This window comes from Lathamus discolor, chromosome 3 (genome assembly GCF_037157495.1).
Source record: "Lathamus discolor isolate bLatDis1 chromosome 3, bLatDis1.hap1, whole genome shotgun sequence".
Classification (NCBI taxonomy): domain Eukaryota; kingdom Metazoa; phylum Chordata; class Aves; order Psittaciformes; family Psittacidae; genus Lathamus; species Lathamus discolor.
In genome coordinates, this window is record NC_088886.1 from 66,491,194 (window position 1) to 66,506,140 (window position 14,947).

At 49.2% G+C, this 14,947-nt stretch overlaps 1 long non-coding RNA gene across 1 annotated transcript; it reads left to right on the forward strand.

Moving 5' to 3' along the window:
- Nucleotides 1-11,706: 11,706 nt before the first annotated feature.
- LOC136011041 (uncharacterized) lies at nucleotides 11,707-14,915 on the forward strand. The gene is made up of 3 exons (XR_010611163.1): nucleotides 11,707-11,967; nucleotides 12,272-12,352; nucleotides 14,740-14,915. It is a non-coding gene; the product is annotated as an uncharacterized LOC136011041 (long non-coding RNA).
- Nucleotides 14,916-14,947: the final 32 nt, after the last annotated feature.

Consider the following 14,947-nt stretch of genomic DNA (forward strand, 5'->3'; position numbering starts at 1 on the left):
ATAGAAGGCCACCAAATTGGTCAGGCAGGATTTCCCCTTAGTGAAGCCATGCTGGCTGTCACCAAGCACCTTGTTGTTTTTCATGTGCCTTAGCATGCCATCCAGGAGAATGTGCTCCAGGATTTTGCCAGGCACAGAGGTGAGACTGACTGGTCTGTAATTCCCCCGGTCTTCCATTTTCCCCTTCTTGAAAATGGGGGTTATATTTCCCTTTTTCCAGTCGTCGGGAACTTCACCTGACTGCCATGATTTTTCAAATACGATGGCCAGTGGCTTAGCAACTCCATTCGCCAGCTCCTTCAGGACCCGCGGATGGATTCCATCAGGTCCCACGGACTTGTGCGCGTTCAGATTTTGAAGATGGTCTCAAACCAGATCCTCTCTTACAGTGGGCCCAAGGTCTTCATTCTCACAGTCCCTGCGTCTACCTTCTAAGAGCTGGGTGGTGCAGTCAGAGCCTTTGCCAGTGAAGACCGAGGCAAAGAAGTCATTCAGAACCTCAGCCTTCTCCAAATCCTGCGTAGCCAGTCCTCCCAAAAGCTTCCTCAGGGGGCCTATTTTGTCCCTAGTCTGTTTTTTGTTTGCTACGTACCTGTAGAATCCCTTCCTATTATCCTTAACATCCCTGGCTATGTTTAATTCTAAATGGGCCTTAGCCTTCCTAACCTGGTCCCTAGCTTCCCGGACAACATCCCTGTACTCTACCCAGGCCGCCTGTCCTTACTTCCATTTTATATAAGCCTCTTTTTTCCTTTGAATTTTCCTCAGCAGCTCCTTATCCATTCAAGGAGGTCTCCTGGCCTTCCTGCTGCACTTCCTTCTAGTTGGGATGCAGCACTCCTGAGCTTGCAGCAGACAGTCTTTTCGTCAATTCTCCAGGACACAGGGGAGGACCAAGAAAAAGCTAGGAGGATTGGCCAGGTCAATAGATGGTTAAAAGGGTGGTGTCATAGTCAGCGGTTTGGGTGTCTTGAACATGGGACTGAAGTTAGCAGGCCAGGTCTACTGGGGGCTGGTGGAGCTGCTCTGGTAAAGAAGGGGAAGAACAGTTTTGGTAGGAGGCTTGCCAGACTGGTCAAGGAGGCTTTAAACTAGATGTGTTGGGGGAGGGGGGCATCATTCCATCCCAACACACCCAGTCAGTTGCCAGCACCTATAATAAATGCTCGGAACAATGTACATATATTCCAGCTGCTCCAGCCAACGAGCCGGCTTCATTTGGATCTCGTCTCAGATGCCTCTATACAAACGCCCGTAGCATGGGGAACAAACAAGAGGAATTAGAGATTTGTGCACATCTACGGGGGTATGATATAATAGGCATCACAGAAACATGGTGGGATGGCTCCTATGCCTGGAGTGTTGGAATGGAAGGTTACAGGCTCTTTAGAAAGGACAGGCCTGGCAGGCGGGGAGGGGGAGTTGCCCTTTATGTTAGGGACAGGCTGGAGAGTATGGAACTCTGTCTGGGGGCAGGTGAGCAGTTTACGGAGAGTTTGTGGGTCAGGGTTAAAGGGAAAACAGCCATGGGAGACATTACTGTGGGGATCTGTTACAGACCGCCTGATCAAGGAGAATCTGTGGATGAAGCACTCTACAGACAGATAGGAAAAGCCTCACGCTCGCAGGCCCTTGTTCTCATGGGGGATTTCAACCACCCTGACATCTGTTGGAATGATGGCACTGCACGGCACAAGCAATCCAGGAGGTTCCTCGATTGTATGGAAGACAACTTCCTTCTGCAAGTAATAGAGGAGTTGACAAGGAGAGGTGCCATGCTTGACCTTGTGCTCACCAACAGGGAAGGGCTTGTTGAGAATGCCACAAAGGACAGGTCAGGGTGGCTGGCACAGGATAAACAAGGGACCTTGATGAGGGAAGGGCAAGGTGTGCCAGATACCAGCTGAGAAGGGCAGAGGGAAAAAAAGAGTCTGACAGGAGCAAAGATACAGTTTTAAGATAGCTTCTAAGGCATAAAAGGGGAAGCAGCCATGTTGTTTCACAACATCTTGAACCAGTGCTGCCTGCACATAGGCAGTGTGATCTGCTCTTGAGAGCCAGCCAGCATCCTGATACGTCTGGGTAATAGGATCACAGAATGGTTTGTGTTGGAAGGGACCTTAAGCTCATCCAGTTCCAGCCCACTGCCATGAGCAGGGACACCTCACACTAGAGCAGGTTGCTCTAAGCCCCTGTGTCCACCCTAGCCTTGAACACTGCCAGGGATGGGGCAGCCACAGCTTCTCTGGGCACCCTGTGCCAGCGCCTCAGCACCCTCACAGGGAAGAGCTTCTGCCTAAGAGGTCATTTCAGTCTCCCCTGTTTGGCAGGTTAAAGCCATTCCCCCTTGTCCTGTCACCTCCTTCAGGTACTGAAAGGCTTCTCTAAGATGTCCCTTCTCTCAGCCTTCTCCAGGCTGACCCAGCCCATCTCTCTCAGCCTGGCTCCAGAGCAGAGCTGTTCTAGCCCTCACAGCATCTCTATGGCCTCCTCTGAGTCCATGGTAAGTCTGTTATCTTGCTGAAACAGCACCTCTACTATGGCCTATGTGTAACCAAACCCCATAACTCTCTGGCATGTGCTTGGGTGAAGATACCCAGGAAAAGGGTGAGTCTGCTGGAGACACACCAGCATCTCTAAAGCCTCTGCATCAGCAGGGATGCCTGAGAGAAGATGCAAAGAAAAGAAGCAGGTAATGCAGCTATTGAGATGAGGGAGGAATATATATATTGAAGAAATGCAATAGTCCAAGGCAAAAGTCCTCATAAATGACTGGAGTGGTTATTAGGGAAGCAGATGGAGTGTAACAGCCTCTGTGGCTGCTGTCAGCTGTGGTTGAGCTTCACTGTGCATGTGAACTAGGAGCAAAAGCATTGGTACTCGGAAAATAGCTCTGTCCTGATGGATTCAAGTGGTACGTTGAGTGTGAGGGAGCACACTTGTAGAGTGAAGCAGAGTACCAGGTTACAGCAGCATGGTTGATCAGACATAACTTGTGCGTTGAACTCAGCTAAACTGCACTGCTGGCAACGAAGGACACGAGACCCCCAAACTATGCAGATGCTTTTCCTCTCTCTTGGAGAAAGGCAACATAACTAAAGCTTCCTGATTCATTTCACTGACTCCCATGAACAATTATCAGCGGTGCAAAGGGCTGTTAAAACTTCACCTCTGATCCAGGGCTTGTGGAAGTGAATCGAGGCTTTTTGTTCCCTTCAGCAGACTGTGGGTCTGGCCATTGACATTGGAGCATGAATTTAGCATCTGGAGCCATGCATCTTCTCAGCATGCCAACTAGATTTTGCAATTATAACCATTCATTTCCCTCTGTCATGTTTCACCCAACTATGTATACTCAGGCTAAGCTCCTCCGTTCCTGTTTCCTGACATAATCTCTCCCTCTTTCAAGTATCCCCACTGTTCCAGTGAATCAGGAGTTTCATTTCTCTGACTAGTGAGTTTGCTTTCATCTGCCCCTTGTAAGAAGCCTTACTGCCCATTTGAATTCCTTGCACTAAAACCATACCTGCAGCCCTGCTGCAGTCACTTTACAACTCAGTTCAGCCAAAACCCTCAAGGAATAGTTTGTTCAGGACAAGTTCAGCAGTTTTGTTATCCAGCTGCTGAAAATTCAAGTGTCTCCTGCTCCTGAGGAAGCTGGGCCTACACAGGGAGGGTGGCAGAGAGGCATCCTGCCCCCTCCTGCTCATGAGCACACACTGGAGGTGACCAATGGACAGGGCAAGGAGCCTGCTGAGTGCTTCACGAGCTGTGGCTTCTTCACTGTGAACGTACTCTAGTGGAAGGTGAACCTGCCCATGGCAGGGGTTGGGACTGGATGAGCTTTAAGGTCCTTTCCAGCACAAACCAGGCTGGGATTCTATGAATCCCTTTAAACTGGACCTAAAAATGAGAGTGGGGAAGGGTTGGGGGGGATATTGGTTTTAGAGAAAGACTACCTTATGTCACTGTGTTTCCAAGCACAAGATAATCCTTTTCTTTGCTGGTTTTAGGAAGTCCCTGGGCTTCCTTCTGCTTTTGAATGAACCTGATACCTAAATCTCAATGAGGAAATTGTTTGTCTGCTGCAGGAGGTCTCCCTTGGGAAGATGCTGTTCATAGGCATAAGCCAGCTGCTTCCTCACCTTCCAGGGCATCCCCTGCCTTCCCAGAGCTCACAAGTGCTGCAGAGCTGTTTCCCTTGCAGGTACGGCCATGCTCTCAGAGAGATGCTGTCAGTATGTGTCTCTTTGCTGTCTCTTCTGATTAGGCAGCTCAGGACAGGAGCTGGATGCAGACAGCCACTTGCAGGAGCAGAGGAGAGCAGAGCTGACCTAGCTCACAACTGCTTCCAGGGCTGCATTTCCCTGGGATGGTCATGCAGCCCTGGCCATATAGCTTGATGGGTGTCATCAAGCTGTAGCTTGTGAACAAGCAAGCCCACATCTACCATAGGGGTACCAGGGTAGCTCCAGACACCAAGACTCTTAAAGTTTTGCCTCTTGTAAAGCATCCTAGAAAACCATCCAGCTTCACTTTCTACAAGTGGGTGCAAATCTAATTCCTCAAAGCCAGAACTGTGTATCCAGTGGTCAAAGGCCATGGGTCAAAGATTCCACAATGGCTTTCACAGCTGTGAAATCCCAATGCAAGGCAAACCAAAGTCAGGTCACTTATATAGTTACCTAATGCTGTATCTTCCTGTATCTGCATCACAGGGAATTAACTAATATGCAGTAGGTCTCTACCAGGCAGGCTGGACCCATGCAGGTCGGTGGTTAATATCACCAGGAAAAAGCCCCTTAGACCTCCCTCATTGCCCAAACAAAGCCTGCGCTCAGGGGAACACAAACCCACCCTTTCCTGGGGTTACTTGTGGCTTCTTTCTTCAATTTCTTTGTTTTTCATTCCTGAGCTGTGACACAGGCAAGAAAGGAGGCCACACTTGGATCCCTAGAAGCAGGCAAGCTATTGTCCTTAAAACAAAGGAACTTTTCCTCGGAAGTACCAGCAACAATGCAGAGTGCCCAAGAGCCTTTACTTCATCCTGGACCAGGCTTCCTGATGGTTTCCAGGATGCTTGTCTGGTCTGACAGCTCTGAAATGTAAATATCTAATTCTTACTGATTCCCCATAGTAGTGGTTACTGGAAGGGGGACCTCTGCTCCTGTACTGTGTGATTTAGGAACAGAAACACAGGGGCAGTTCAGGTTAAATATAAGGAGGAAGTTCTTCCCTGTGAGGGTGGGGAGGCACTGGCACAGGGTGCCCAGAGAGGGGATAAATGCTCCATCCCTGGCAGTGTCCAAGACCAGTCTGGACAGAGCCTAGGGTGACATGGTCTAATGGAAGTTGTCCTTGCCCATGGCAGGGTATTGGAACTAGATGATCTTAAGGTCCTTCCAGCCCAAACCATTCTATGTTTCTGTGATTTAGTTCTCTCTCTGCTGCAGACATCAGCCTCTGCCTGTACCCCAGACTGACCCATGGGGAAAACATGCTTAGACATAACATGCAGTTGTCTCATCCATGCTTCACTGCCACCAGAGAAAGAGCTCAGCCTCAGAGCTGCTTGAAGCTTTCTGGCATGGTCCAGAATCAGAACTGGAAATGGATGCAGATGCTACTGCTCCTGCTCACATTATCCCAACAATCCAAAACCAAAGAGAGCTTTTTGTTTTTCCTAGGAGGTACTGGCAATCCTCCAAGCACAGGGGGACCAGATGGAACAGTAACACAGCTAAAATTAGTGGGGAGAAGGGGAGGGAAGTATCTGTCAAGGAGCTGGCTTGAAACTTAGATCATGTAAAGCAGCTGTTGCTTTGAGAACCAGGGTTTTTACTGATGCTAGAACAGGACAGTGTGGGGCTGATGTAAAAAAAACAGCCTTGGAGATGTGTTCAGACTGTGTTTTGAAAGGTTGGTGGGTCAAGTCCAGAGACACTAAGAAGTGCTTAGGGGGGTGTCTATGAATAGTGCACCAGCTCACTGCCTGGCCTCCTCACAGATGCTCCTTTGGGCGTGGTTGTGGGGGCTCAGAGGGGCAGCACCTTCACCTCTAATGCCTTCAGGATTCTTAATTCCTCTTGATGAGTCTTCCACAAGGTGTTACTGGAACCTACTCTGCTGTGTATCAGTTCCCTGTGATGCAGATACAGGAAGACATAGCATTAGGTAAGCATTTATATAAGTGATCTGACGTTGGTTTGCCTTGCACTGGGATTTCACAGCTGTGAAAGGCATTACGGAATCTTTGACCCATGGCCGTTGACCACACTGGATACACAGTTCTGGCTTTGAGGAATTAGATTTGCACCCACTTGTAGAAAGTGAAGCTGGATGGTTTTCTAGAATGCTTTACAAGAAAGTGAGAGGCAAAACTTTAATGGTTTCTTGTCACATGAATAAATCACTGAGGTTCTAGTACCAAAAGTACAGATTGAATTTCATGATAGCCACCTGAATCGATATTCCCTGATCTCTTCCACAGATCTGTTGGCAAGATCTAGCTCCTTGTTCCAAAAGCTGCTGTTAAATATAAAGGGACATTTTATAGGGGGTTGGAACTGGCTGAGCTTTAAGGTGCCTCCCAAACCAAACCAGTCTGGGATTCTGGGATTCTATGACACAGCTACCTACTTCATTGCCCCAGATGAGTTGAGCAGTCCACAGTGGACATTGTCCTGCCCAGTCCATCTCATTGTCCCACTGAGATGAGCAGGAGGAGCTCTGCCTCGCATTTTCCAGTCCGGTATTTGCTTCTGTGGATTGCTATGGAGATGGAGGTCAGCATGACAGGCATCATACAAACAACATGAGACAGGCTGTGTCCTGGGGGACTTGGTATAAACTCAGCAAGTGTGCTCTCTTGAAAGGCATCCTGGGCACAGAATTCCCATTAACACCATCAAATGGTGCTGCTGCTCAGTGCTTTGAAAACTGAGCTCACTCTTAAGAGCTGTTTTGAGAGGGGGGAGGGAAAAAAATCAGGGATAGAGCAGGATTGGGGTATACAGAGAGCTATTCCCTCAGTGAGGACAGGAACTCAAGTACTCTAGGGTCACTAGTATTTTCTGAATGAATTTGTGCCTCAGCCCATTTTGCACACTAAAGTTTATATTCCTTTCTCTAATGTGCTGGTGTGTTTTATGCAGGACTGTCTACATGGGCATGAGAAACATGCAAGAAACTTAAGGTTCAAGGTGACTTCTCGCCTCAATACTGGGGACTTGGTCTTCAAGCAGACCTAAAAGATGTTGGGTGGGCATAACAGCCCAGAAAATCCTCCATACAGTGAGTAAAGCTATAGCTCACAAGCACAACGTGCACCTTATGTAATGGTGCTGTGATGGCCATTGGCACAGAAACGTGGATTTATGTGTAGGAATTTGGTCTCCTTGGTGACAAAAGCAACCAATGGAAAACACACAGAAGAAAGAAGCTAAAACTGTCCACAGAGCTTTCTATTCCCTGCTTTTCAGAAAACAGGGACACCTTCCACTAGTGCAGGTTGCTCCAAGCCCTGTCCGACCTGGCCTTGGACACTGCCAGGGATGGGGCAGCCACAGCTTCTCTGGGCGCCCTGTGCCAGTGCCTCACAGGGAAGAACTTCTTCCTTATGTCTAACCTGAACTTCCCCTGTGTCAGTTTTAACCCATCACCCCTTGTCCTATCACTACAGTCCCTGATGAAGAGTCCCTCTCTGCATCCTTGTAGCCCCCTTCAGACACTGGAAGCTGCCCTGAGGTCTCCACACAGCTTCTCTTCTTCAGGCTGAACAGCCCCAGTGTTCTCAGCCTGTCTCCATACAGGAGGTGCTCCAGCCCCTGCTCATCCTCATGGCCTCCTTTGGACTTGCTTCAACAGCTCCGTGTCCTCCTTATATTGAGAACAGGATAGATAAGATAGCAGAAATCATCACCTTTCCAGCATGGTGCAGCTATCTAGGGTCAACCCAGAGCTGGCTTTGGGCAGTTACAGCAGGAGGTGGATGGCCAAACTGTGGTTTAACTGAATGGTGGTGCTCCCTTACCAGCACAGACTTTGATGATTGGCAGTCTGACATTCGCACACTCGTTGGGAGCATCTTGTGAATATTTAGGGCTCATGGTGCTGCTGGTGGGAGATAAAGGGTTTGAGAGCAATGGGCAGTTTTCACTGCCTGCTAGGAGCAAGCACTCCAGCAATGGTGTGTTGTGGCTCTCCTTGGCTGTGGTGCTCTTAATTTAGAGTCAGGACTACTCTGCTCAGTGTTTTCTAGAGGCAGCCACCTCTTCAGACCATTGCTGGGCTGAAAGCCACTTCATGCCTGCAATGCAGCGCTGCATCTGCAGCAAGCTCTCCTGTGAAACACACACCTTGACAGGACAAATCAAAACACCTTTTGCTTCAGCTCAACAGGCTGGAAAGGAGGATTTTAGGCTTCTCGGGTGGAAAAGTTCCCACAGAAAATATCAGAGCCCTGTTTTCTTTCCCATTCCTGAATGTTGTGACCCTTTCTCCCCAAGCTATTCCAGTACTGTCCCAGGATCCTAATTAAGACTGAGCACAGCAGGTCTTGTCATTGTGCATACACATGGGAAGAGTCCAGCCCTTCTCTAGCAAGCTTCTCATCTCCTTTGGTTTAGGCAAATGCAGTCATTGAAACTTCTTTTATTTCAACAGTGCCACAATGGAGGCTTTCATCTCTACCTCATGTGTGTATCCCAGTGTCATGCCCTCTGTTTTCAAAGCCTTAGGTTTGCCTTTAATTGTGTTGAGAGCCTTTGTCTCTAAGCCTTTCAGAATGGATTTTCTTTCTCCTCTGCCAAAAGCAGCATTTTGTTTCTTTGCTGGCTTTTCTCCTAAAGCTGAAGTGACAGTTCCCTCTTCTCTGGGAGATTTACAAAGCTTATCTTTTAATTTTCAAGAGCCAAATAGCAACAGGGGGGAGTGGGAGGGGAATGAGACGTCACTGTGCCTTTTAAACACTGTCGCTAGGAGAAGGCTTAATGATCTAGGAATACATAAACTGCACACTCTTAGGGCTGCTTCAATTTAGTTGTGCTAAACTGCAGCTCTTGAGGGAGCCCTGCCAAAGGATTCAGTTGGGGAGACCAGAGTTAGCACTTTCTCACAACGCTGGAGGGCAGGGGATGATGCCTGGGCAGAGCATTCACCCACCACAGGGCTGGACCGCTGAACCTGCAGCAGGTTCCCAGCTTCTGCTCAGTGCTGAGACCATCCATCCTGTCTGAGGACCAGAAACAGGGCACAAAGTCCTTAGCAGTGTTCAAGGCCAGATTGGACAGGGCTTGGAGCAACCTGCTCTAGTGGAAGGTGTCCCTGCCCGTGGCAGGGATTGGAGCTGGATGAGCTGTAAGGTCCCTTCCAACACAAACCAGGCTGGGATTCTGTGATTCCATGATTTTTGGAGGGAGGAATTGAAAGTGCTCAGTGCTGGCTGTAGGCCCTTGTGCTGTTTCCAGCAGAGGCTCCTGGCTTGGGTTCTGGGCTGGGGTTCAGTGTGTTCATTAGCAGTGTAAAACCATGCCAGGGTTAGGACTGTGCTGTGCCTGAGGAGCTGCCCTTCAGCAGGGCACAGAGCCTCAGTGTGCTTTGTCTACCAGGGATATCAGTGGCAAAAGGCTGTTGGGCAATTTGTTCTACAGAAGACAATAACCTGTGGTCAACTTGAGAGATGACTTGAGCCCATCTTTAAGGATTTTAAATGAGAAAGCTAAGATGAATCCCATGTTCCTCCTGCTCTAAACTCAGTGCTGTTGTGTTGCATCTCATGGGTTGGAGGATTTGCCTCAGCATTGTGGAGGACAGCCCTATGAGTGCAATTAAGGCTCTGTGGGATGAGGTGGAATGAGGTGCTCTTCTAAGCTGTAAGCTCTTCTGTCTTTGCCTAAACCAGTGCATGACTGTTGTGCAGGAAGCACAGGTCTGGAGAGGGGTTGTCTTTCCACTGATCAATGCAATAAATTGATTAAATGCGGTTGGACTTGATGAGCTTAAAGGTCTTTTCCAACCTGGTTGATTCTATGACTCAGTGATTCAGTGTCCTTCCCTGCCTTGGCAGCAGCCCTTCAAGCCTGGGCCACCATCTGAGCCACCATGCACAGAATGTTTTGGTCTTAACCCTGCAGCATCTTGTAATGAGACTGCTTCATCTGAGGCCGTGACTGCCTCCAGAGCACGCTGTGGAGCTGTGTGAGTACAGTGCACATCTTCATGCGGGCACAGTGAGTGCCACATTTAACAGGAGCACATTTATCTGGCACCACATGCCCAGCAATCATAAGGGAGGCTTAGTCTTTGGAACCACAGTATTCCTGGTCCCTCTCCCTGCTTCTCATTTAAGTGTTGTTCCCTTTAGCTTACTTCTGCACTGAAAAGGAAAGCACAAAGAAACCTCGCAGCCAGAACATGGGTTGTGTGCTCTGTTCCTTCACTTGCTGTTCCTCAGCCCCAGTGATAAAAGACTGGTGGAGCAGAGTCCCAGCTCCCTCTGGAGGGGATTAACCCTTGAGAGCACTGAACACAGGATCACAGAGTCTTCATGCCATGAGCTGATGGGCACAGCAGAAGGGAAGCAGCTGCCTTTCTACATGCAGCTTGTTTTAACGTCATGCATAGCTGGGGAATGAATGTCTCTTCAGCAAGGCCTTCCATCCACTCCTGACTCCATCTAGGCTCTGACAGTGCTGTGAGCAGCATGATGTGAATCCTTACGCAAACCCCTGAATGTTGTAACCTCATTTGGTTGAATGATTGAAAATCATGATTGAAAATGGGCTTCCCAGAAGATGCCTTTCACTTGGGTTACTAAATAAACAGGAGAGCAGCCTCCTGTCTAGCTGAGCTGGCAGCTTACGGAGGGATCCAAGTGAAGCCAAGACCATCAGCTTGCTGTCAGGTTTCCAGCCGGCTTGCTCCTCCTTTGGTGTATGTCTGAGAGCTCTGCTCTGTGCAGGGGGGAGCAGGAACCAGAAGGACAGGCACTGCTGAGGGTGCTGCTTGGCCTTGGATGGGCACGATATGGACCAGAAACCCCAGGACGGATTTGCTGCCCACTATACAGGAGAACACTGAAGGAAGGAGAATGAATGACAACCTCACCTCCATATCCTCTGGCAAGAGCCTATTCATGTCAGAAGCAGAGGGGAGCTGCCTGCAGGCAGGGGAGGCAAGAGCCAGGATGTTCAAGGCACAAGCTGGGAGATGGCTGTGGGTTGGAAGGGTTTTGATGGTGATAACAGACCAGATGAGAGTGCTAGAAAGCCACAGGATGCCCAATGCTCCTGCTAGATCTTTAATAGCTTTATTTGAGTGACTTCAACTCTTTATTCCACTTATTCCCTTTCTAAGTAAGAAGTGTGGAGGAGCTACATGTCAAACCTTGTGCTGACTCTCTGGCTCTGTGTAGCCACAAGGATGTTGCTGCTAAGCTTGGTGTGTTCACACTTACTGGGGTAGCAAACTACTCCCATGCCTCCAGGGTGTCTCATCCTCCCAACCAGTGCTTTGTGCAGTAAAATATCCCCTCTGTCCTGAAAAGGCTTCAGTTTTTAATCCCAAAATAGACATTTCAACAAAATTCGCTGGTTTTTCCCCTGTACTATCTTATTTTCTGGAGAATGTCTGAGAGGGTCCCTTCACTGGGGCCTGTAGGGACAGGACAAGGGGTAACGGCTTTAGCCTGCCAGAGGGGAGATTGAGATGAGCTCTTGGCTTGGAGCACCCTGCTCTAGTGGAAGGTGTCCCTGCCTGTGGCAGGGGGTTGGAACTGGATGAGCTTTAAGGTCCCCTCAACCCAACTCATCCCGTGATTCTATGATTCTGTGCTGCTTTCATTTCAGGCAGAGGGAACTCACTTTGAAGCCTTAAGAGCTGCCGTGAAATGGGATCGTCATCATCCAGGGAGCTCTGGTGCCTCCATGCCTTAAGCAATCGTGACTAACTCTCACACCAGCCTGGCACGTGAGTTAAGCAGTGCCACTTGGGAATACCAGGAAGTTCACCAACAGCCTCATTTAGCAGTGCAGGCTGGGTTTGCAACTCTGTGATTACTCTATGGTGGGTTTAGAGCTCAGGCATGTGAGTCTCAAATCAGACAGCAACGTCAAACAAATAACACTCCCACTAAGGCTTGCTTTAGTTCTTCTCATCTTGCTGTGCACGAGTACCTTTTATTTCTTTTTATTTTATTATTACTATTTTAGGTTTCCTTTTCCTCACACCCTGACTTATTTTTTGTTTTTCTTCCATTCCTGTGCACACAAAGGCCAGCACAAGACCAGCCGATCCTTCAGTCTTCACCAGCAGCTGTTCCAGACCCAGATATTGAGCCTATCCGAGAAAACTGGTAAGGACTGAAGGGCCTGGAGCACAAGTGTGATGGGGAATGGCTGAGGGACCTGGGGGGTTCAGTTTGGAGAAGAGAAGGCTCAGGGGGGACCTTATCGCTCCCTGCAACTGCCTGACAGGAGGATGGAGCCAGGAGGGGCTGGGCTCTGCTCCCAAGGAACACGGGATGGGACAAGAGGAAACGGCCTCAAGCTGCACCAGGGCAGGTTTGGATGGAGCTGAGGAACAATTCCTTCCCCAGAGGGTGCTCAGGCATTGGAACAGGCTGCCCAGGGCAGGGCTGGAGTCACCGTCCCTGCAAGTGTTCACACACCATGGAGACGAGGCCTCAGTGCCATGGGTCAGTGGTGGCCTTGGCAGTGCTGAGGAACAGTTGGACTTGGTGAGCTTAAAGGGGTTTTCCAACCTGGTTGATTTGGTGATTCTGTGGTTCTTTCCACAATCATCTTTTCATACTTTTAGTGGGCTCCAGTGAGCTTGAAGCACCCCTGCCCTCCAGACCCCCTTTCTGGCATAAGGAGGAGAAGCAAGCTTTCACCAAGAGTTAGGGCAGGCAGGCAGTGTGGTACATCAAAACCCAGCACCCTCCCTCCTCCTGCCAAGCAGCTGACCAGACAAAACATTGCATGTGAAGCCAAGCAGCTTGTGCTCATTCAGGCTTCCAGCTTGTGGAACTATAAAAACCTCACAGAGAGTGAAAGGATCAAAACCCTTCAGCTGCTGTCATTCATATGCTCTTTGATACGCTTGGCTTCCCAGTGTATTTGCTCTCTGGGCTCCCAATGGAGACTGCAGAGACCAAAGCAGCCTGACAGGCTGCTTCCCAGGTAGGGAACTAGGTAATTTCAGGGTAACTGAAAGCTACCAGTCCTTTTCCCTTGCCTTTTCCTGCTTGCTAGCCATAGACAGCAGAGGAGAACCTAGAGGAAGAACAGCCAGTCTTCAGGCATGTCGCATGTCTGGGTTTTTGCAGGGGGACACAGGCTCAAATGGAAGCATAAGGAATGAGATGGCACTTTTGGGAGCAGACATCCTGAAGGGCTGGTTTTTGCAGGAGGTGCATTTGCTGAGCTGTTCAGCATCCTCTGGCGCTGGGAGCAGCACAGCCTGTTCAAAGAGGGAGGTGTGTGACCACTAGAAAGTGCCTGTTGTGCTGGGAATTGACATGTTGCCACAGATTTGATGAAGCAGCATCAGGAGATGAAGGAAAAAAGGAAGGGAACTGAGGGGGGAGTTACCATCTCTCCTATTTCTTTTAAGAGGTGAAGGATTATTCTTCATTTTTAATACTTATTGGCAGTCAGCTTGGTAGAAAAAGAGCACCTTAGCAATAGCCTGTAAGTTACTCTACCAGATAGGACTCTTTTTGCCTTCTGTCTCCCTTTCTTTCACTTTTGCAGAGCAGCAAAGCTCCTTCTTAATTCTACCCTGATGTTTTGTCACTGTGGGTATGGCCAATGTCAGCAAGGACCCTATAATTTCATCTGCCAACTGAGCTCTGGCCATCATCCAGGGGCAGAGTGTGATGCTTCCTGTCCCAGGTTGAGGCAGAGCCTCATCTGCCAGTGTTGCTGTAGGCTTTTTACCCCAAAATGCAAGGTATGGAATCACCTTTTAGATAGGACCTGGAGATCTTCAGCTGGGATCCACAGTCTTGTTTGAATGTCAGTCTGCATCTCATCAAGGCAGATCAGAAAGCATCAGGCTGGCTTATGAGGGCAGCACCCCCCCCCACCCCTTGCCATAATCCATGCTCCTTAGCCATGCATATGAATGCAAAGAGGAAATGTTATTTCTATGGTGATGCATCCTTGAGAGAATCTAATCTGGATTTATTCAGGTCATAAAACTGACTTAGCACTGCGGTACCTAGACAGTAGGATAAATACAACCTTCTATTTATAACACTGCCAATCTGGCACCACTCATAAGCACTAAAAATACAACTTTTTTACAAAGCAAGTGGGATTAATGGGTGCTCTTTTAGCATTGTCTCTGAGCCAGCCCCTGATCCTAGGGCATGGTGTCTGACAGACGTTCTGCACGACATGACTGAAATGTCACCTTTTTGGAGGGCTGGGTGCTGTGGTAGCAGCAGTTCCTTTCCCTTTGGGTGCTCTGACTGTGTGTAACCCCTCTGGAAGTCTGGGACAGGAGTTATGAGTCCTGATAATCAAATAACACAAGCAAAGCCCAGGAAAAAGGCCATTTGCTCTGCTAGAGCTGCCTAGAGCACGCCTCTGGTCCAACTGTGTGAAGCACATCCTCTCCAGCTAAGCTTGTATGAGCTTGCAGGAGCATTATGAGGGTGAATGCTGCTGGAGGCAGTGTGTGAATGGCTGATCTGGTGCTAAAGCTGATGCTCTTCTCTCCTCTCTCTGCCAGGTCCAGCCTTTGTTATCATCATGGGCACCAGGGCTTGGCTGCCAGCACTGGAGGGGATGCGTCAGACACTGAGGCAGCGCCTGGGCTGACCTGGCTGCGCAGCAGAGCCAAACAACCCCAGTCTCGTCAGGTTTGTGCAATCTACCACGTGGTAATCAAGGGCTGGCTGCCCTAGGACAGTGGACCTGGATTAACTTGTCAAGTGATC